At 41.2% G+C, this 22,566-nt stretch overlaps 1 protein-coding gene and 1 pseudogene across 6 annotated transcripts in view; both read left to right on the plus strand.

Moving 5' to 3' along the window:
* The window catches only part of BDNF (brain derived neurotrophic factor), an 89,217-nt gene that overhangs the window by 45,555 nt on the left and 21,096 nt on the right, over positions 1–22,566 (plus strand). Inside the window, exon 1 of one of the 5 annotated variants that reach the window (XM_020790426.3) lies at positions 17,146–20,968. The exons of the other annotated variants lie outside the window; for them this stretch is intronic. The gene's annotated coding sequence lies outside the window, so the exon portion shown is untranslated. Of the gene's footprint in view, positions 1–17,145; positions 20,969–22,566 lie in introns of those variants that run through there. 5 annotated transcript variants of the gene reach the window in all.
* On the plus strand, positions 1,884–2,405 carry LOC140703118 (small ribosomal subunit protein eS27 pseudogene; annotated as a pseudogene). Its single transcript, XR_013540362.1, has one exon. The product of XR_013540362.1 is annotated as a small ribosomal subunit protein eS27 pseudogene (transcript).

The raw sequence follows: 22,566 nt of genomic DNA on the forward strand, positions 1-22,566 counted from the left end.
GGCAGAAATACATGATTCCCCCCATTCCAACCCTTCTCACTAGTGTGACACTTTCTAAGAGTAAATGCAACACTGAATGAAAAGAAGAGGATGAAAGAAGAGATATATATAGTTATGTAAAAAAAAAAGAGCACCGTTTTTGAATTCTATGGCTGCACATATTGGGACATAATAAAAAACATCTGGTCCTTAGCCAGTCTGAAAATTAGGTCAGTACAATCTCAGATGAACAACAACGCATGACATACAGTATTACATTGTGTCATGATTTTTTTTTTTACAAAAATAAAGCCAAAATGGAGAAGCCATGTGTGAAAAACGAAGTACACCTTTACTGCTTCCATAGGAATTAAGAGGCTAAATAGTAGCCAGATGTTGCTAACCAAATGTCCTTGAGTAATCGCTCGTCAGCAAGTGTGACCACCTCTATAAAAGCCATGGTTTTATCAGTTTGCTGGTCTGGAGCATTCCAGTGTGTGTTAACATAATGCCAAGGAGGAAGCACATCATCAGTTATTGTAGAGAAGTAATTGTTGCTGCCCATCAATCTGGGAAAGGTTATAAGGCTATAATTTCAATTTAAAATCCATCATTTTACTGTACAGTGATGAAGATTATTCACAAGTGGAAAACATTCAAGAAACTTACCAATCTTCCCAACGTCCAAGCAAATTTATCTCAAAGTCATACTGTGCAATGCTCAGAGAAATTGAAAAAAAAGGTTACATCTCAGACTATATAGGCCTTAGTTAGCATGTTAAATGTTAAAGTTCATGTTCAGAAAAAGACTGAACAAGTACAGTTTGGAAGTGTTGCCAGAAGAAAGCCTCTTCTTTCCAAAAAGAACATGTCAGCATGGCTTCAGTTTGCAAAGTTGCATCTGGACAAACCACAAGACTTCTGGAACAACGTCTTTCAGACAGAAAAGATCAAAGTAGAGATGTATGGCCATAATGCAGAGTGCCACATTGGGCAAAAATCAAACACAGCACATAAGCAAAAACACCTCATACCAACTGTCAAGCATGGTGGTGGAGGGGGTGATGATTTGGACTTTTTGGGGAGGCACCTTGCAGTCATTGAGTCAGTCATGAACTCCTCTGTATACTAAAATATTCTAGAGCCAAATGTGAGGTCATCTGTCCAACAGCTTAAAAGTGGCCAAAATTGGGTCATGCAACAGGATGGTGATCCCAAGCACACCAGCAAATCTACAACAGAATGGCTGAAAAAGAAAAGAATCAAAATGTTGCAATGGCCCAGTCAAAGTCCAGACCTCAACCCAATTGAAAGACTGTGGTGGGACCTTAGGAAAATGGTGCATAAACAAATGCCAGCAAGCCTCAATGAACTGAAACAATGTTGTATGAGTAAAGAAGAGTGGACCAAAATTCTTCCACAACAGTCTAAAAGACTGATAAAGTCATAAAGAAAATGATTACTTTAAGCTGTTGCTGCTAAAAGTGATTCTACAAGCTATTGAATCATAAGGTGTACTTAGTTTTTCACACAGGGCTTCTCCATTTTTACTTTATTTTTGTAAAAGAACTCATCATAACACAGTGTAATATCTCATGTGTTGCTGTTCATCTGAGGTTGTGTCTGCCTAATTTTCAGACCTGCTAAGGGCCAGATGATTTCTATTGTGTCCTGATATGTAAAACCATAGAATTCAAAGAGGGTGTACTTTCATTGTCACATGGCGGTACATAAAAGGTGCATATGCACACTTAGAAAATAACACTTTAATTCAAACAGAAATATGAGACTTCTTACGTCAGTGGTGGGGATGGTGACCTGTCAATCTGTTAGGTCTGCTCTTCAGCTACTAACTGTTGAAGGGCAACTTCATGGCCCCAGCTCACTCTTCTCACCATGCTTCCAAAGAGAGTACTGTTCTGCTTTTCGGCCGCCGCTGCCTCCACGCGAACATGCCTCTGGCGAAAGATCTCCTGCCTCCCTCCCCCAAGGAGGAGAAGCAGAAACATAAGAAGAAGCACCTGGTCCAGAGTCCCAACTCTTACTTCATGGATGTGAAGTGTCCAGGTTGCTACAAAATCACCGCGGTCTTCAGTCATGCCCAGACAGTGTTTCTCTGCGTCGGTTGCTCCACCGTGCTGTGTCAGCCCACTGGCGGAAAAGCAAGGTTGACAGAAGGATGCTCCTTCAGGCGAAAGCAACACTAAATGAAGCGGATTCCCGTCCAGGATGGGTGGGGCTACCTGCACAGTCCGATGCTGACACCCCCAAGGGCGCAGACTTGAGCTGGACAGAAGTAGAATGGCGAGCGGGAACGGTGGTGGCTCTGGAGCGGGGCAGCTGTCGCTGCGCCTGCCGAATAGGAGTGTGGTTTCCGAATGGTCCTTGTAGCCTCACCCATTTTTGACCCAATAAATTTTGGATATTTAAAATTAAAAAACAAAAACAAACCAAAGAGAGTACTGTTCTCTGGTAAAGGTAAAGGTAAAGGTTCCCCTTGACAATTTCTGTCCAGTCGTGTTCGACTCTAGGGGGCGGTGCTCATCTTCGTTTCCAAGCCATAGAGCCAGAGTTTTGTCCAAAGACAATCTTCCATGGTCACATGGCCAGTGCAACTTAGACACGGACCCCTGTTACCTTCCCACTGAGGTGGTCCCTATTTATCTACTTGCATTTTTACATGCTTTCGAACTGCTAGGTTGGCAGGAGCTGGGACAAGCGACGGGCGCTCACTCCGTCGTGTGGATTCGATCTTATGACTACTTGGTCTTCTGACCCTGCAGCACAGGCTTCTGCGGTTTAGCCCGCAGCGCCACCACGTCCACTGTTCTCTGGCAGACCCATAAATAGAGGAGATACTGCTATAGAGGAGGTACACACGACACAAGGCCAACTTGACCCTCATATATTCTAGCCTCAGAACTGTTGTGGCCCATGGTCGCCCATGGTTGCCCTATGAGGTTCATTGCGAAGTGGGGATTTGAATCCTTAGCCTCCTTAGTCTTGATTTAACCATATATCCCACTGCTCCGCAAAAGTTGCAGCTTGTCGCACAGCTGTGCCAATATGGTTTCCTTCCTTTACACTCATGTTCAAGGGTGCAGGGGCCTTTTATGCCTTGGATTCTGGCCACTCTTAAGTCTGCTTCTGGGAAAACAGAACTCTCTGCATTCAGGCCAGTTTGTTTTACTCAGGACTGGAGATTAAACCACTACTTAACTCCCAATATGAGGCAATTGAAAAAGAGCTGTTCACTATTGTTTGTTTAATGAAAAGAGATAAAAAAGAAAGACCTTTCTTTGAGCCTCAACAACATGGAACAATTTTCCCTCTATAGTACTGCCACTTAGTGTTCGACTTCACTGAATCACAGCTGGAAAACCAATTTTAAAAAATTGCGCTCCCTGTTAGAGCCCTATTTTTCCTGTTCGAAGGAGGATGTCATCATTCAGAGGCTGTAAATTGCGGTTGGCATAACAAGGCAAAAGACTCAAACATTTTATTCTTGGCCGGATAACTTGAGTCAAAGCACAAGGGTGTGCGGGCATGATGGCGGGGTGGGGGTTAGGAGAGAGAGAGAGAGTTCTTCTATTTATAAATTTGATCATAGTTTTATATGGGTGGCAAAATAACCAAACAAACCTGGAAATCACAGCCCTGAGAATGTGTGCGGTCCAAGACCAAGTACTAGCTAGCTCCCCACACTTATAAAATGAACATGTTTCTGAGTTTGGCAACCTTACCCACTCCTCTAGGAGTACACCCTGTAAAACTCAATGGGTACTGACTTCTGAGTAGACACATACTGGACTGTATTGTGTTCCCTTCTGTTTATTTGTGACAGCCTGGCCAGCACACCCACTTGCTTGCTCACTGAAAAGTGAGAGAAATAGGTCCAAAAACAATATTTTAAAAAAGATAAAATCTTTCCTAAAACTGGTTTAAAGAGGGTTATTTGATGCCCAATTCCCACAATTGCTTATAGATTGAACTCAGGGTTCAAAAAAGCAACTTTTTGGCTTTACTAACAGTGAACTCAAATAACAGCTGAGAAAAAAAGAGTACAGTATATCTGAATCGCTGTGGCTAGAAATAAGGCCAACTTCCTTCCTTAGGGAAAGAAGTCAAGGGGATGCCTCCTAGAACAACAGAGCAAATGATACCTGCTTACTCTCACTTAAGTGGCTGCTTCTTTAATATCTACAGATGTTGTTTGAAGCTTTTGATTTACGACTGGATTGGAAATGCCCCTCTGTGTGCTGTGCAGCATGACAGAGGCTCCTGTGTGAGTGGATATATCCCTCTTAATAGGCTAATTACCAACCTGCATTGACTTGTTTTCATGTAATTGTCATGTGCACTCAGCCCCTCCCCCCCTGCAAAACAGCTGCTGAATGGAATGGCTCTCAGTCATTTCTGAGGGAAGTTTATACCCGGGCACACTCACTCTCTTATCCAAAATTGAACTCTGTCTTGGAGTGTTTTGTTCCAAATGAGAAATCTAAATGAACTCTCTGGCTTAGGACAAAGAACAAACTCTCTTTGTGTGTCACTGACACAAGAGGCACTGAAATAATATGCCCTTTACTTTTCACCCTTAGGGGCAAACTACACAGCACATGCAAATATGTGTAACATAGCCCTGCCAGTTCTATCATTTCTAGGGTTGGGGTTTTTAAAAAATAAAAATAAAAAAAGCTTTTGTGAGAGCCTGCAGTTCTGAGTGGAAGAGAGCATGTTATGTGTAGTTTTGCCTTTAGTACTACATTGCAGATCAGCTCTAAACCAAAGCCCACTCAACACAATGGGAGAAAAGAGTTTCCTGTGCTAATAATCTTAATTAATTAATTTGATTGATTGATTGATTGATTGATTGATTGATTGATTGATTGATTGATTGATTGATTGATTGATTGATTGATATATCCCAGAGTAGACGTTTAAATAAAGTCTACTCTGGGTGGCTAACAACAGTCAAGAATAATAAAGAATAAAACAACAACATTAATACAATTGAAAATAACAAATAAATTAGATATTGACAGGAGGGCAGGGCTGACTAAAGAGCCAGGTCTTTTGTTGGCTCTTAAAAACACTCAGCAAGGGAACCAGACAAATTTCTGGGGGGAGATTGTTCCAGAGGCAAGGGCCACTGCCGAGAAGGCCCACTTTCTTGTTCTTTATCTTTGGACCCCCCTTAGCATTAGGCCCCTCAGCTGCTCATCTTGAATTCGGGTAGATCTAGGTGGGAGGAGGCGTTCCGCCAGATACTGAGGTCCTAAACCATTTAGGGCTTTATATGTCATAATTAATACTTTGAAATCAATGTGGAAACAAATGGGCAGCCAATGCAGGGCAGCCAGAGTAGGGGAGATACGTTGATGTTTTCTCACCCCAGTAAGAAGCTTTGCCACCGTGTTCTGCACCATTTGAAGCTTCCGCATCAATCTCAAAGGTAGCCGCACATAGAGCGCATTACAGTAGTCTACTCTCGAGACTACAAGCGCATGGACCAGATTGATGAGGGCCCCCACATCAAGATAGGAATGATAAACTACTGAAGTTTGAGCATTTTAATTTAAGTCAGTTCAAGCCAGCAGGAGTCAACCTGGCAGCACCATCATTTTCTGTTATGCTGTTGTCACAAGAACTCCTCTTGAGGCAATTGTGATAGAACCAGAAAGTAACAATTGGAAAAGTTGCTTTTTTAGCCTGCCATTCGCTAATCAAGTGTGCCCTTGCAATGTTGTGGAGAGTGAAAGTGCTGATCATGTCCTCTTAAAGTGCTCCTTCTATCGAAATATTCAGAGGGATCTCACCCAGCCCATTTTGCAACAATTTCTAGAGAATTTTATGTTGCTCTCTTACTCTCGGACAAGAAATCTGATACAGTATAACTAAAGCAGTGGCAAAGTTTTGTGTGGCAGCAGTGAAGTGTCTCTGTTCCCTGTTTGCACCAATTAAAGCAATGCCAGATGTTTAGTAATATTGTGTATTGACCACCATAATTTATATGCCACATTCCTTAGGATGATGAGATTGGAGGTGATACAAAGTTTACTGAATTGATTTACTGATCTCCTCAGTCCTGTGAAACTATGGAGATTCTATAAAATGTAGTCATATTGTAATAGGTTATATATTTTAATTGTATTTTTGTATTATACTAATATATATATATAACAATAATATTTGAATATGTCCGCTGGTCAGTGACCATAATAAAGATCAAAATCAAAATGTTAAGAGTTGTTTACCAGAACCAGTTAGAATTTAGAAGAAATCACCTTTATTTATTTATTTATTTATTTATTTATTTATTTATTTTGGCTTACACCTCCTTGAATGTCTGGTAGTCCTTCTAGCTAGTGGACTGTAGAAGCTCTAGGCAGAAAAAGTCAATATTCAATACTCTGGAAACGGAATTATACAACCAACATTAGCAGTTGCTCTGCTGCTGCTGGGAGTGAGGCAGTGGATATGAAAGGCTAGGACAGCACTAGTCTCAGACCAGAAGCATCAAGAAAGTGGTCTTTGAGGAGTGTTTGAGGAAACTGCATTATTTCTTCATACACATTCTGTTTTACTACATCTAGAGGTGCATCCTGGACTGTTATAGTCCATTTCATCTCTCTGACTCTCTCCATATTTATCATTGTGACATTATTTATAGAAATCTTCTCATTATACTACCAGTGCTAGCTTTTTGTCAGAAGCGCTGCACACTGCTGTATGGAGCAATGCATATTGCCTGGACAGAGCTTGAAAAAAATTGTTTTGGTCTACAGTTCCCAGAATGTCCTGGAAGGTTGTGGGTGCTGGTTCTGATGCTAGCCAGTTTCTAGATTTGGGTGATTCCAACATGCTATACTAAGACTGGAGCATCCACACCTAAACACTTGATCTGCCCATGATTTCTCAGTTGGCCATATGAAATCCTTATACTACTAAGTATAACTAGATAATGAAAGAAGTAAAAAAAAGTTTTTGTTTTACAAAACAACAGTCACTGATGTGATTGCTTCTTAACCAAAATAATGTAACAGTTTGTTATCAAAAAGAAAACAATTAAAAAAAAAAGACAAAAACATTATGGCACCTTAGAGACTAACTGCTGTATTTTAATGTGAGCTTTCATGGACAATTCCACTTCTTCAGACAAAAAGAGTGAGCAGTCTGACTTTCCTAGCTGTTCTACAGCTATTGAACAGAGATTTCTCTGCCTGATGACATAATCCACCTCCACTCGCCCTGGAAAAGTGTTTCTACAGCAGAAAGAGTTACAGTCTTGCCTAGATGTATCCCTAGTTGATGTCATCAGGAGAGTCATCAGTGAGAACAGTCAGAATATTTTAGTGACTACAAATAATGATAAAAAAGTTAATTTATGTGACTACAGATTTTCTTTCTTTCTTTCTTTCTTTCTTTTTTTCTTGCTTTCTTTCTTGCTTTCTTTCTTGCTTTCTTGCTTGCTTTCTTTCTTTCTTTCTTTCTTTCTTTCTTTCTTTCTTTGGGAATGGATGTCTTTGAAAAAAAAGTAAGCAATGGGCCATAAGGCAACTACAGTTCTGAAATGAAGACGGTGGGCGGTGTGGTCCATTAACTCTCCTAAACTGGCTTTAAAAGCTAAGATGTACAGTAAAGTGATAAAAAGCAATGTGTGCTGCTTGCATACCACCCCGTAGCATTTAAAGCACTCTCTGGGTGGTTTATAATTTAATGATGCAAGGTAAATATTGCCCCCAACCCAGCAAGCTAGATACTTAATTTACTGACCTCAGAAAGTTGGAAGGTTGAGTGAGTCAACCTTGAGCTGGCTACCTGACCTTGTCAGGATCAAACTCAGATTGTGAGCAAAGTCTTGGCTGCAGTTTATTTTTTATTTATTTATTTACCTACTTACATTATTTATTCAATTTATACCCCGCCCATCTAGACTGAAGTCTACTGCACCACAAGGCTCCTTATTGGAAATTTAAGAAAGTTTCAGATGTAATAGTCTTTTATTCTTGGATTATTACTCGCTTGGGTATATAGGATCATGCTTTCATCCACAGAAATCAATAGACCAGTGATGTCCATGATTAATTTGTCCCATTGATTTTAAAGGAACAAAGAATCATTTTCCTCTAAGGTCCGATCTGACAGATGATACATTTTTTTTTGAAAAACAAACAAACCACATAGTCTTAAGACAGTCATTCAAGTCCAGAAAGGTCCTTCACAGCCAAACTTACTAAAGGCAGCATATGAGGGTGCAAAAACTCCACAGTGTATACATGGGCACATTTAGAGCAGAGGAGGAAGCCTTTCAAATATCTGGGACCCACAGAATTCCTGGGCCAAATGGCCCTGCTAGCGCCTTTCATTGCCACCAGAGTGAAACTAGTGCTGAGACCCAATGAAACAATCTACCTCTGCTTTAAAAGGGTTTAAAACAGGATTTTAAATTGTGCCTGGAAAAAAAAACGGTTATCCTCTGTAGATGTCTAAGCACTGTTAAAATACTATGGATTATGATATTATTGATGCATGTCTGCTGAGCTGAAAGTCCCAATGAGTTCACTGGAGTTAGCTGCGGTAAAATAGATACAGGAACTTTTTGCAGTCTGAAACTCCATGTTCCAACTAATAACCAAATAGTGATGTTCCTGAACCAGCTGAAGTTGCTGAAGCCTTCCTAGTCGGCACCCCCACCCACACATTAAATTGTCAGGGTAACTGAATGTTACCAAAGAATGAATAAATGCCATGGTGAAGGCTTAGAGCAGACCACGTCAGATGGTGGTAGGCTCTTCTCCACTGGAAGATTGTACACAGAGGTTGGTTGGCTTTGAAAGATGCTCTAGCTGTAGGTTTCCTGCATGGGCAGGGAGTAGATGAGCCTTGGATCCCTTTCAACTTTCTGGTTCTGCATTTTGTTGCAGAGCTTTGAATTTCTGGTAAAATTCTCCCCCACTCTCAGAGCAGAAGTACAGAGATGCACAAGGGAGAATAGCTTCAAGTTATCCAGAGCCCACCATTTTCTTATTAATTGGCTCTCAACATCTCAGTAACTCCCTCTGAGACATTTGTAGGAGAAAGAATACTGTAATAAAATCATTTCTTTACCAGCAGTCACTTGAAATTACAGACTTGTATTTATTGCCTTCTTTACTGCATGCATACTAAAAACCAACCAAACAGATCAACAGCAACAAACAGCTGACTCTAACTGATTAAAGAAAGGGATAGAATGCTCAGCAGAGAGGTGGGGCTCTGTTTGAATTCCAAAAGCTGGAAGGAATGATTGGTTAGTACTGGATAGATAATCATCCCAGCTTAGAGAAACGTCACTCAGACTACATGCAAGATAGCATGCAAGGTTTTAAATAAAACTCCCAACACATTTTGTGTTTTTCTCTAGCAGGAGGAATCTATGCACACAGACCTAAAAGATGAATGGCAAGGTTGAGAGTGAAGAAATCTGTGCCGGGGTTGGGCCAGCATTGCTTTCCTGTTGCCCTTAGGTTGTGTGAACCGTGAATTCTCATCTGATAGCCACAATGGCAGAAATGAATATAATTAATCTTCCTTCTTCTTAAAAGCATACACCTCTAATCGGCTTTGTCATTAGTGTTCAGTCCCAAAGCTGCTTTTTACACCCAATTAATATTAGTGCTTCATTTCCCTTCAGTTCTAACACTCATGTTCACTGCCTGTTTTAAAAAGAAAACAAAGCAGAACTGGCACCTGTTCACATCTTTAGACCTGTATTGTAAAGAAAGAAGTGCATAAAATAAGAGAAACCATGCAGCACAAGCACACAACATCCTTTTAAATAACCCTGTAAAACAAGTTTTTATGCCTTTCCACCTTTCAATGGAATAAACAGTCAAATGTCAAGGATCAGTATGGCTAACTAGGTGTTTGTTTACCTTTCTGCTTTCACCAGGAGGGCACTATTTGCAAATTAAATTCCCTGGCTCTTGTTACAGGTATCAGAGACTTGCTTTCGCATGCATCCGGTACCAAGGATGCAAAACCTCTCAAAAGTATTTGCTTTCTAATTTATTTTTATATTTGAAAAATCAGTTTCAAAAGGAGTCAGTTTGGGAAGAAGGTTTGTTGCGCCTTATTTCTAGCACCACGCCTTATTATTTCTGATGTTTCCTATTTCTCATAACTTCTGTACATGGTTTGCATTCTAATTTGACCCAAATGCTATTACTTAATTGTCCTGTCATTCTGTCTTTCATTGGATGTTCTCTCCAGCCAGATTTTGACAGTACTGAAGTTGCTTACTAGTTTGTTATTTGTACAGAAGCCCCAAGCAATGAGTGACTTGCATAAGGGCCTAAATGTATATGACTTTAACCCCCCAAAATAAACTTCAGACTACCCCACAGTTCTCTATAACTGGGGATTGTGTTTTAGAGAGCAGCATACCTAGCTGAAATAGCTGAGTCTAAAAATTTAAACTCACACATTTTTATATCATATTACAGAACAATATTAAGAACTAAAATGATTGTCAAATTTGTCTAGAATTACTGAGTGGATTTTGTGAGCTCTACATTGGGTTTGGGGATACCCAATGTAAGTGTAGTGGATAGAGTGAGAGACTAGGGGTCAGAAGGCCTGGGTTTGAATCCCCATTCAGCCATGAAAGGTCACTGCAGGAATGGAACTGGTAAAACCACGCGTTAAATCACTCACTTACCTTGAAAGCCTTATTAGGGTTGCTACGAGTCAGTTCTGACTTGATGGCACATAACAACAAAATATTGGGTCCAGGGTAGGATAGAAAACAAAGGAATAGTGGAAGAGGTTGAGGTGTGCAGACAGAGAGAAGTACACCCGCATTGTGAGATGCTGTATAACTTGGACAGCTCTGAGTTTCTGGAGGAATCTCAATCTCTCTCTCTCTCTCTCTCTCTCTCTCTCTGTGTGTGTGTGTGTATACACATGTGTGTTTGTGTGTGTGTGCAACACATAATACATTTTACTCTACCCAAGGGTAGGATAAATGATCCTTTTGAAATACATAGCTTTTTTAAAAACCACAAACTGGAATGTTTACAATCTGGAGTCAGAGGTATGTGGTCTGCTTGCTTTCCCTATAATTTACTTCTCAGTTCCCTCCATCTCCTCCTCCATATTCTGCTCCAGTCCAGGGTCCAGGATTACAAATGAAACTGAGTAGGAGGATCACTGTTGCACACGTGTGATCCCATGACACAAGCCAGAGGGATAAATGGCCACACCTTCTGGCCTGACATTATCAACATGAGGGTGAAAAATGTGGCCACACAAAGAGTTTGAGTTTACTGCCAAACCTAAGCTAGATCTTGGACTCTTGCCACTGATGTATACTCCCAGTGTTGCAGCAGTTTATCTAATATGTGCATATAACTTTATATTTTAAGTCCCTTCAGGGCTACATGCCCAACCATCTGTTGCTATACACTTACTGTTATCCACCCCCATGCTCACTTCAACTGGCTGGTTGTTAACATTAATGGAACACAACCCTCCCAAAGCCTTTCCAAACCAAGGCTTCCCACTTTCAATTGATTCCTAGTATCCTTCTAGTGCAGAGAGGTGGGGAAAACCTCTGCAGGCATTCCCCATTTAGCACTAGGCTTCTTTTCTCTTATCTCCAATCAGTGATTGGCAATAAGAGGCTATTTAAAGCCTGAGAATCTGTTTCATGGAGATGAGCTCTAATTTGCAGCATGGGGGCTTATCACTGCATAGATGGGCTTAGAATTGGGCTGTTATCTTTGTGCTTGGTGGGGAAATGCCAACACTAGTAAAATGATTTTGGATAGCACTCAGTTTGCTCCTCCCTTACCCCTATCCACTGCTGGAGTGTGCCCCACCAACCCAAGACCTAATTTGCCCACCCACTTCTCTGTGGGTGGTGCAGCTTTGTTCAGTCTCAGACAAATGTGCTGTTCCCATAGAACTTCATATAAAACCCATGTAATTAAGCTCTGGAATAGCCTCTTGGTCCACTTTCCAAACCACGCCTCTACTTCCTCAATTCAACAGGTGATGTTCAACTTCCTGTGGTACAAAATCCAACTCTTCTTCAACCTCTTTACATTTTGTTGTAATTATTGTAAATAATAGAAGTAGTTGAGGTAGTAGTAATTATTGTTTTGGACAGATGCTCTTACCATTGTGTTCTTTTGTTGGCTGTCCCCTCAGCAGGTCTCTTGCCTTGTTTGGGGTTACTTCATGAGGTTTTTTTTCTTTCTCTTTCACACCTAGCAAGTTGTAGCAAGTTGTAACAATTTCCATAGAATTAACACAGTCACTGACAGAAGACAGTTTTAATTAATTAAAAGTCAAGTTGTCAAGTTGATTTGAACCATTTCCAGGGGTTTCCTGGTATACAGTACTCAGAAGAAGTTTACCATTCCTTTCTTCTGGGGGTCCTTGGGAACTGTGCAGCTTGCCTGAGCCTCAAAATGTATTCCTTTTTCTAGTTTCAATTTGTTTCAGACGTGCAAAGGGTATACAGTGGTGCCTCACAAGACAAATTTAATTTGTTCCGTGGTTAATGTTGTCTTGCGAAAAATTTGTCTTGCAAAATGTGTTTTCCCATAGGAATGCATTGAAATCTAATTAATGTGTTCCTATGGGCAAAAAAAGTCAGAACAAAGTCAAATTTGGTTTACAGAGAGTTTATTAAGTGCTCTTTAAAGCTATACATATTGTGCAGATGACTTTAAAAATTCAATCAAAAAACTTTAGCTTTTTAAACATCATAGAAAAACATTTTAAAATCAGCAAACATGAGGCAGGAACAAAAAACAGAAAACATTCTTCTTGTGAAGCACAGCCATAGGAACATTTGTCTTGCGAGGCACCACTGTATAGAAACTAGAGGTTTTGATGAGTTCATTGATTTGATGCGCTTGTTCTAGTAGTAACTTACTATACTAAGCAACTGGACTTCAGCCATTCATGTTTGTCTGTTCTGCTTTCCATAAGCTTCAATACAGACTTCTGAGAAAACTGGAATTCAGAATGGAAGCACCTTTATGCATCTCCAGGTTCCTTTTCAGTTTTTGTCTTATGCCTCTCCTTCCTCCTTTGCTGCTAAATTGTTACCCTTCTCTCCTTTCAACATTCTGGTATCATGGTGACGGCTGAGATGCCAGGGCCCACCTGAGTCATTTTGCTCACTGACCCAGAGCAGTCAATCACACATCCACCCACCTTCCTACCCACATCAAGTCAAGGAGCATATTACCCAAATGTAATGTGGAACTTGAGGTAGAGGATCCCACAAAGACGTCTTTCCATCCCTTTAGTTAAAAAAAATCAAACCTCAGGCAATTAGATAACAATACATTGCCCATCCATGATATCCAGGATCTTCCGAGGTTGACTTCTGGAGCATATCCTGGGAAGTATGTTTATGCCTCTCAGTCCACCTGCATCAAGATTAATAGCAATTAATAGCCCCATCCACCATGAACTTCTCCAGCTTACTTATGAAGCTGTCCAAGTTGATGACTATTACTATTTCTGGTAATAAAATCCACACCTGAACTATGTTTTGTGGGAAGAAGTACTTCCTGTTATCTGTCCTCAGTCTCCCCACCCCCATTCTGCTTCCAGAAGTGACGCTGGCTTTTGACATTATCACAAAGGAAGAAATCCTATTCACTTTCTCAATACATCATGTTATAATAGTCTTATATGCCTTTATGCTAGCTGGATTGCTCAGTGAGTTTGCTTTTTGACTGTGGAGTCACAGGCTGGGAGTTCAATTCCCCACTGTGAGTTTTAGAAGAGGCAGCAGGTGTGGCCTTGGGCAAGCTGCACAGTCCCAGGATGCCCCTAGAAAAAGGAAAGAGTAAAATACTTCTGAGTACTGCTTACCTAGAAAACAATGAAAAGGGTTCCCATGTGTCAGAACTGATTTAATGGCACAAAATTATTATATTATTATAGTCTCCCCTTACTCACCTTTTTTCCCCAAAGCTCAGCAGTCCTAAGTGTTGCAACCTGACCGCATAGAAAAATTGGTGTGGTCCCTTGATCATGTTGGTTGCCCCTTTCAGAACAGCTCTACAATATCCTATTCCATGTGCATCGACCGGAACTGTAAACAGTGTTCTGTGTACACACACCCTATCTCTCCCTTTCCCTCAGTGGAGGGGGGGGGTCTCAAATTTCTGATGGCTAGCATTTGTTGAGAGACATCTGAATAGGTCCCAGTCATTAGCTCCCACTGAGAAAATATCAACCACTCACCCTCAGCCATTAGCTAGTAATCTGCTTAACAAGAGAAGCCTGCCCAGTCCCAGTATTAAAATCCTGCATACGGAGGTTTCTCAGTTGTTTGATGTGGAACAAAATAACTTCTTGTAACTTGATACAGAAAGACAAATAAGTGGATGCTGTGTCAAATCAAGCACAAGTGCGCTCTAGAAATGAAAATGACTAAACAGAGGCCATGATGGGAAGACAAGATTTACAAGAAAAGACAAAAATGCTGGGAAGAGTTGAAGGGAGCAGGAAAAGAGCAAGACCAATCAACACAATAGGAAAGCCACGATTTTGCAGCACCTGAGCAGGTCTGTTAATGATGTCTGTTAATTTGGACATCAATGATTCATAGAGCTGCCATAATTCTGAAACAACTTGAGGGCACATGACAAGTAACAGAGTTGTTGAATCATTACATGAAGTTTTTTTCTTTTCAGGTTGCCATCTTCTGGGCACAGTCTTGGTAGGGTTAATTCTTCAATTAATGTTCAAGGCACTTCCAGCAAATGTGATCCATGCATTATAGGTGTGATCCATATTAGCTCTTATCTTAGGGTTTCCTTTGGTTCAGTTGGCTGTGCTTCCCCTGGATTCTAGACATTTTGTCTAGCATCCATTTGTACCATTCTCTGACCCAGGTTTCTAGCCTTTATTTAAAAATAAGAACCCACGAGGGACCCCTGTGTTTTGCCACAGTGCATATAAAAGCAGCATTTCCCCTTCCACCCACATGCATTCACTAGTTGCATTCGCTGCAAACAGAAATAGTCAAGGTTCTGTTATTTGAGCTCCAGATTTGTTAAATGGTATTGTAAAATGTGATGGTAGTAGTAGCAGTGGTAGTTACCATGGCTACAGCATCCCATCAGATCCCTTTCTGGCAATGTCAGATTTTGTTTCCCGGTTAAAAATACAAAGCACATTTCAGATCACAGCAAAGTTTAGTTAAGTTCACTTGCTTCCCCCACCCCCGCCAAATCCAGCAATAAGCTGCACGCAGAGGGATCATGATCCATTGACCTGCATGCAGCCACACATACCCAACTGTACTTTGGCCCTCACATTGTGTTTTCTGACTATATACTAAATCAGCTTTTAAACCAGGCAATTTGTAATTCTGATCATACATTCTGTCACAGAGAACTAGGGATGAGAAAAGTTAAACTGCAATAATTTCATGCAGTCTGAAAAGCTGTGTTTCCCCTCCCCTCCCCCATCACAACAGATCCACAACCTCCCTTTCCTCCAGCAAAAATGTATTGCACTTATCAGTCATCTTGCTTTGTTTCAGCCAGTCTAATGTCCTATGGAAGGTTTTATCTGTGTCAGTTTTGCAGAGAAAACTGCACACATCCTTACCTTTTTAGTGCATTTTGGTAAAAGGCTGCTTCCTTGGGAAGCATCCTGCAGGGACAGAGCTGTTAGTGGGTTTCCAAATTAGTACAGATTAGCATTTGTAAAGAGGAGATGTTGGTCTGAAGCTCAACATCAAAGAAACTAAGATCATGGCCACTGGTCCCATCACCTCCTGGCAAATAGAAGGGAAGATATGGAAGCAGTGACAGAGTTTACTTTCTTGGGCTCCATGATCACTGCAGATGGTGACAGCAGCCACGAAATTTAAAGACGTCTGCTTCTTGGGAGGAAAGCGATGACAAACCTTGACAGCATCTTCAAAAGCAGAGACATCACCTTGCTGACAAAGGTCCGCATAGTCAAAGCTATGGCTTTTCCAGTAGCGATGTATGGAAGTGAGAGCTGGACCATAAAGAAGGCTGATCACCGAAGATTCTTTGTGACCCAATTCTTTGTGACCCCATGGACCAGAGTATGCCAGGCCCTCCTGTCTTTCACTGCCTCCGGGAGTTTGGTCAGATTCATGTTGGTAGCTTCGATGACACTGTCCAGCCATCTCATCCTCTGTCATCCCATTCTCCTCTTGCCTTCACACTTTCCCAACATCAGGGTCTTTTCCAGGGAGTCTTCTCTTCTCATCAGATGGCCAAAGTATTTGAGACTTAGCTTCAGGATCTGTCCTTCCAGTGAGCACTCAGAGTTTATTTCCTTCAAAGTGGATAGGTTTGTTCTCTTTGCAATCCAGGGGACTCTCAAGAGCCTCCTCCAGCACCACAATTCAAAAGCATCAATTTTTTTGGCAGTCAGCCTTCTTTATGGTCCAGCTCTCACTTCCATATGCTACTGAAAAAAACATAGATTTGACTATGCGGACCTTTGTCAGCAAGGTGATGTCTTTGCTTTTTAAGATGCTGTCTAGATTAGTTATCACTTTCCTCCCAAGAAGCAGTCATCTTTTAATTTCATGGCTGCTGTCACCATCTCCAATCATCATGGAGCCCAAGAAAGTAAAATCTGTCACTGCCTCCATATCTTCCCGTTCTCTGTACCAGGAGGTGATGGCAGCAGTGGCCATGATCTTAGGTTTTTTGTTTTTTTTTGGGGGGGGGGTTTGATGTTGAGCATCAGACCAATTTTTGTGCTCTCCTCTTTCACCCTCATTAAAAGGTTCTTTAATTCCTCCGCACTTTCTGCCATCAGAGTGATATCAACTCAACTAAAAACATGGCTTTATGTCAAGGCCTTCCCTCCTGCCAGCACCTAATCTAACTTAATTTATTTTCTCTTCTTTACCTATTTATTATTTACGATTATTTATGATTTTTGTTATTTTCTGTTAATTGATTTTTAATTTCTTTTATTATAATTGTATCTATGTTTCTGTTAGCCGCTCAGAGTGGTATAGATTTACCAGATGAGCGGGATATAAATCAAATAAATAAATAAATAAATAAATAAATATTGGAGGTTGCTGCTATTTCTTCCGGCAATCTTAATTCCAGTTTGGGATTCATTCAGTCCTGCTTTTCGCATGATGTATTCTGCATATAAGTTAAATAAGCAGGGAGACAATATATAGCCTTGTTGTACTCCTTTCCCAATTTTGAACCAACTAGTTGTTCCGTATCCAGTTCTGACTGTTGCTTCCTGTCCCACATATAGGTTTCTCAGGAGATAGACAAGGTGGTCAGGCACTCCCATTTCTTCAAGAACTTACATAGTTTGCTGTGGTCAACACACTCAAAGGCTTTTGCGTAGTCAATGAAGCAGAAGTAGATCTTTTTCTGGAATTCTCTGGCTTTTTCCATAATCCAGTGCAAGTTAGCAATTTGGTCCCTAGTTCCTCTGCCCCTTCGAAATGCAGCTTGTACTTCTAGGAGTTCTCAGTCCACATACTGCTGAAGCCTACCTTGTAGGATTTTGAGCATAACTTTGCTAGTGTGTGAAATGAGCGCAATTGTACGGTAGTTAGATCATTCTTTGGCACTGCTCTTCTTTGAGATTGTGATGCAGGCTGATCTTTTCCAAACTTCTGGCCACTGCTGACTCTTCCAAACTTGCTGGTATATTGAGTGTAGCACCTTAACAGAGTCATCTTTTAAGATTTTAAATAGTTCTATTGGAATGCCATCACCTCTACTGCCTTGTTATTAGCCATGCTTTCTATGGCCCACTTGACTTCACTCTCCAGAATGTCTGGCTCAAGGTCAACAACCACACTATCTGGGTTGTCCAGGACGTCCAGCTCTTTCTGGTATAATTCTTCTGTGTTTTCTTGCCACGTCTTCTTGATGTCTTCTGCTTCTGTAAGGTCCCTACCATTTTTGTCCTTTATCATGTCCATCTTTGCACAAAAGGTTCCTTTAATAGCTCCAATTTTCATGAACAGATCTCTGGTTTTTCCCCTTTCTATTATGTTCCTCCATATTTTTGCACTGTTCATTTAAGAAGGCCCTCTTGTCTCTCCTTGCTATTCTTTGGAAGTCTGCATTCCATTTTCTGTTACTTTCCCTATCTCCCCTGCATTTTGTTTCCCTTCTCTTCTCTGCTATTTGTAAGACCTCGTTGGACAGCCACTTTGTTTTCTTGCATTTCCTTTTCTTTGGGATGGTTTTTTTGCTCTCTCCTGTACAATGTTACGAACCTCCATCCGTAGTTCTTCAGGCACTCTGTCCACCAAATCGAGTTCCTTAAATCTGTTCTTCACTTCCACTGTGTATTCATAAGGGATTTGGTTTAGATTATACCTGACTAGTCCAGTGGTTTTTCCTACTTTCTTCAGTTTATGCTTGAATTTTGCTATAAGAAGGTGATGATCAGAGCCACAATCAGCTACGGGTCTTGTTTTTGCTGATTGTATAGAGCTTCTCCATCTTTGGCTGCAGAGAATATAATCAATCTGATTTCCGTATTGCCCATCTGGTGATGACCATGTGTAGAGTCGCCTCTTATGTTGTTGGAAAAGAGTGTTTGTGATGACCAGCTTGTTCTCTTGACAAAACTCTATTAGCCTTTGCCCTGCTTCGTTTTGAACTCCAAGGCCAAACTTACCTGTTGTTCCTTTTATCAATTGACTCCCTACTTTAGCATTCCAGTCCCCTATAATGACAGGAACATCTTTTTTTGGTGTCAGTTCTAGAAAGTGTTGTTAAGTCTTCATAGAATTGGTCAATTTCAGCCTCTTCAGCATGAGTGGTTGGTACATAAACTTGGATTACTGTGATGTTGAAAGGTCTGCCTTGGATTCGTATTGAAAGCATTCTGTCATTTTTGAGATTATATCCCAGTACAGCTTTTCCCACTCTATTGTTGACTACGAGGGCAACTCCATTTCTTCTACAGGATTCTTGCCCACAATAGTAGATATGGTAATCATCTGAATTGAATTTGCCCATTCCCGTCCATTTTAGTTCACTGACGCCCAGGATGTCAATGTTTATTCTTGGCATCTCCTGTTTGATCACATCCAGCTTACCAAGGTTCATAGATCTTACATTCCAGGTTCTTATGCAGTATTTTTCTTTGCAGCATTGGACTTTCCTTTCACTTCCAGGCACCTCCGCAGCTGAGCGTCCTTTCTGCTTTGGCCCATCCACTTCATTAGCTCTGGAGCTACTTGTCCTCCACTCTTCCTCAGCAGCATGTTGGACACCTTCCAACCTGAGGGATTCATCTTCCAGCGTAATTTCTTTTAGCCTTTTGTTTCTGTTCATGGGGTTTTCTTGGAAAAGATACTGGAATGGCTTGCCAGTTCCTGCTCCAGGTGGATCCCGTTTAGTCCGAACTCTTCACTAGAGTCTTGGGTGTCCCTGCACAGCGTAGCCCATAGCTTCTCTGAATTACTGAAGCCCCTTCACCATGACAAGGCAGCAATCCGTGAAGGGGAGTGTGTGAATTACCCTACTATTTTACCTTTTTTTTTTTTTTTACCAGAGATTTTCACTTCAGGCCAGTAGGTCTACAACTGCAACCTTCCTACAGGGTGTGATTTTCTTTAGTCTTTGAGCATTCCGATACATGTTACACCCAAAGTGTTTAAGAAACCTACTTTGCATGTTTCCTTCTTACAAATGCAGGGTGAGCTAACTGTAGCCCTCTATGCATGCAACTCCCTGGGGCCTTTTCAGGCCTTGGTCTCCCATACTGCCCTATCTTGCTCCTTTCCATAATATTTCACCAGCAGAAGAAAATCAATGAAAAGAATTGCCACTCCCGGAAGTCTCCAGAACCCGTGGCTTCACTTTTTCAAGTGGATGGGCCTTGAAAAGGGACCTCCTGCAACCTTTAACCCTCACTCTATTTTAAAAAACCAGAAGCAGACATTGAGGTGTATTTTAGTTTGTGAGGCCTATAGAAAATCTTGGGGACAGAGAATCAACTTCAAAGTTGACTGCTGCCACTAAGAAAACAACATTGTAAGTGGTGATCTGGAATGGGGGTTTGCTTAGTCTTGTTCTAGCTGACCACATGATTCCCATAATTAGCAACTGGTCTGCATAATATATACATTAGGATGCTCGGAGTTGTACAAGTACAATATTGTAACCCTGTGTGGTTTGTAACACAGGCTTGTGGGTTCTTTTTCCACCACTTTCATAACGTCCTACACTGACTACATCATATTGATATCTTTGTGTTCCCACTGAGGATAGCTTGGTTCCCCTTTCGGAGATCATTGAAGGTGATCCTCAAGTTCCTGTCAAGCTGCCAATGCAGCTGTCACAAAGCATGTCTCAGGACTCCTGAAAAAAACCTATCTGTGCAGTAGTTTCTCCCTGTGCGGATTATTATTTCCTGCCTTTAATAATGATTTTGCTCTGTATGATGTAAATAAAGAGACACAAGGAGAGAGGAAAAGAAGCTGTGCCTTAAATCAAGACCAGGGGGTGGGGGGTGGGAACTTGCTTTCATAAGGAGTATGTTTCCACTTAGCTTGCAAATGAACTTGAGCAAACATTCACTGCCACCCCCCTCTTTTATGTTATTATTTTGCTTGCATGCCTATAAATCAGATGCAGTGCTGGGAAGGGAAGAGTTAAAAATCAGCCATGTGGAAAGAGCAGGAGGTCTGGCCACCCCACCTTAGGCTCATGACAACATGCCCTACATTTAACCTACAGTCAGGAACTAATTAACAACACGGATGGGAGTGAACTAGCATATGTATTAAGAAAAAAAAATTAATACTCCTAAGGTTTTAATCAGCAGCCTTGCCTTTTTCTGGGTTAGAAGCCCATGTCCTACCACAGGAAACTCTACAAAATATATGTGTGTAGATTCTATATATGGGGAAGAAATGCCTTGTAATGGTTAGCAAGTGGGGCTGTCTTCCAGGAGCAGCCGTGGTGTTGCATGGCTATAGGTAAGTCATGAAAAGCTGCTGAGAGGGAAAAGGGGTGGGGTGGGGATACCTAAATATCAAGGGTGGTTGGAGGTATGAAGAAAAATTGGTGGATCAAAGACAAAACTTTTAGAAGGTATCACTACTGTATGGATTTTCAGCTTGCTTGAGGTTTGGCAACTTACAAGAGTGAAATACCCATAGTGTATTTATATTTCACTAGGTGGAGCTTCTCATCTTGTTTCTAACAGAGTGAAGAAAAAATGTGAGGGGGTATCTTTGGGGGGATGACAGCTCCCAGAAAGCCCCAGCAAACTGGGCGAGCTGTGGTTCAAAACCGGATCTTTTCAAATTTCTCTTATTAACCTTCATCGCTGAAGCTGCCAGTTCAAATTGCCTGGCTCAAGGAGGAGTATGCATGATGGCAAATTTTCTCGTGCTGATTTTTTGGTCAGGAAAACTGACTGTTCTAAAATCCAGCTATAAATGCTCATATCCAAATGAGGATTGTTTTTAGTGAGTGATTCCTTTGTAACTGAGGAAAGTGTAGTAAATTACATGTCCATACAGATGTTATTTGGTTTCTAGCCAAAAAATGACCACCCTATCAGAGAAAGAAGAAATTCTGTGAGGAAAGCCTGCTTCTGTAATCCAGGTTGGATCACTTAAATGTTCCCTTTGTCTTGCAGAGGATGCCTGTAGAAAAATAACTCAAGATCAGCATGATAAATGGGCTCCTCTGTATACCTGGGAGGGAGAGGAATGTTCAGTTCCACTGATATGCACACTATATATTTACACTGATTATATGATATTTTAAAATACATTAGTTATCTCTAAATACTGTAATAGCATTGTCTGAGATTATATCTGTGGAGGAATTTCCATTGCACAAAGAAGGATATTGTATACTTGTGTTCTTCTTTTTCTGGGGTACTAGACTGCACAGTTGGTAGAAGAACTGGCGTATCCTGTGACTAGTTCAGTGGTTCTCAACGTTGGGTCCCCTGCTGTTTATGGACCACAATTCCCAGAAATCCTGTCCAGCATAGCTAGTGGTGCAGGCTTCTGGGATTTTAGTCCAAGAGCAGCTGGAGACCCAAGGTTGTGAACCAGTGGGCTAGACAAATGAATCCCAGAGAGTGTGTGTCTAGAAAACAGAAGCACATTTACACAGGTAGCCTCTGTAGCAAATGTATGTACCCTTGGCTCTCCTGATGTTTTTGATGATAACTCCCATAAGTCTTGATCCCTGGCCAGGCTGAGTGGTTTATAGGTACTGAAATCCAAAACAGCTGGAAGCTCTGAGTCTCTCTTTCCCTGCTCTGTTGGCAAACTTGTGTATTGGAAGCATGATTATTTTTCAGTATACACTTTCTTCCTGATGATGACAGATTACCCCCTTGTAACCCTTCATAAGATGTGCCAGTTGAAAAGCCACGAGGCAGAGATTTCCCCACTCTGTATCTGCAGAATTTCTGCCATACACTATCTTTCTGGGATCTGCCAAAGTAACAAGACATTCTTTTTAATGGAAATAATGTCGGGAGGTAGCAAAACCTGGTCTTAAATCCCAAGACAAGCATGAAATAAACCAGGTTTTTCCTTTTGCCAAATGG

Source organism: Pogona vitticeps, chromosome 1, assembly GCF_051106095.1.
Source record: "Pogona vitticeps strain Pit_001003342236 chromosome 1, PviZW2.1, whole genome shotgun sequence".
In the NCBI taxonomy this organism is placed as follows: Eukaryota; Metazoa; Chordata; class Lepidosauria; order Squamata; family Agamidae; genus Pogona; species Pogona vitticeps.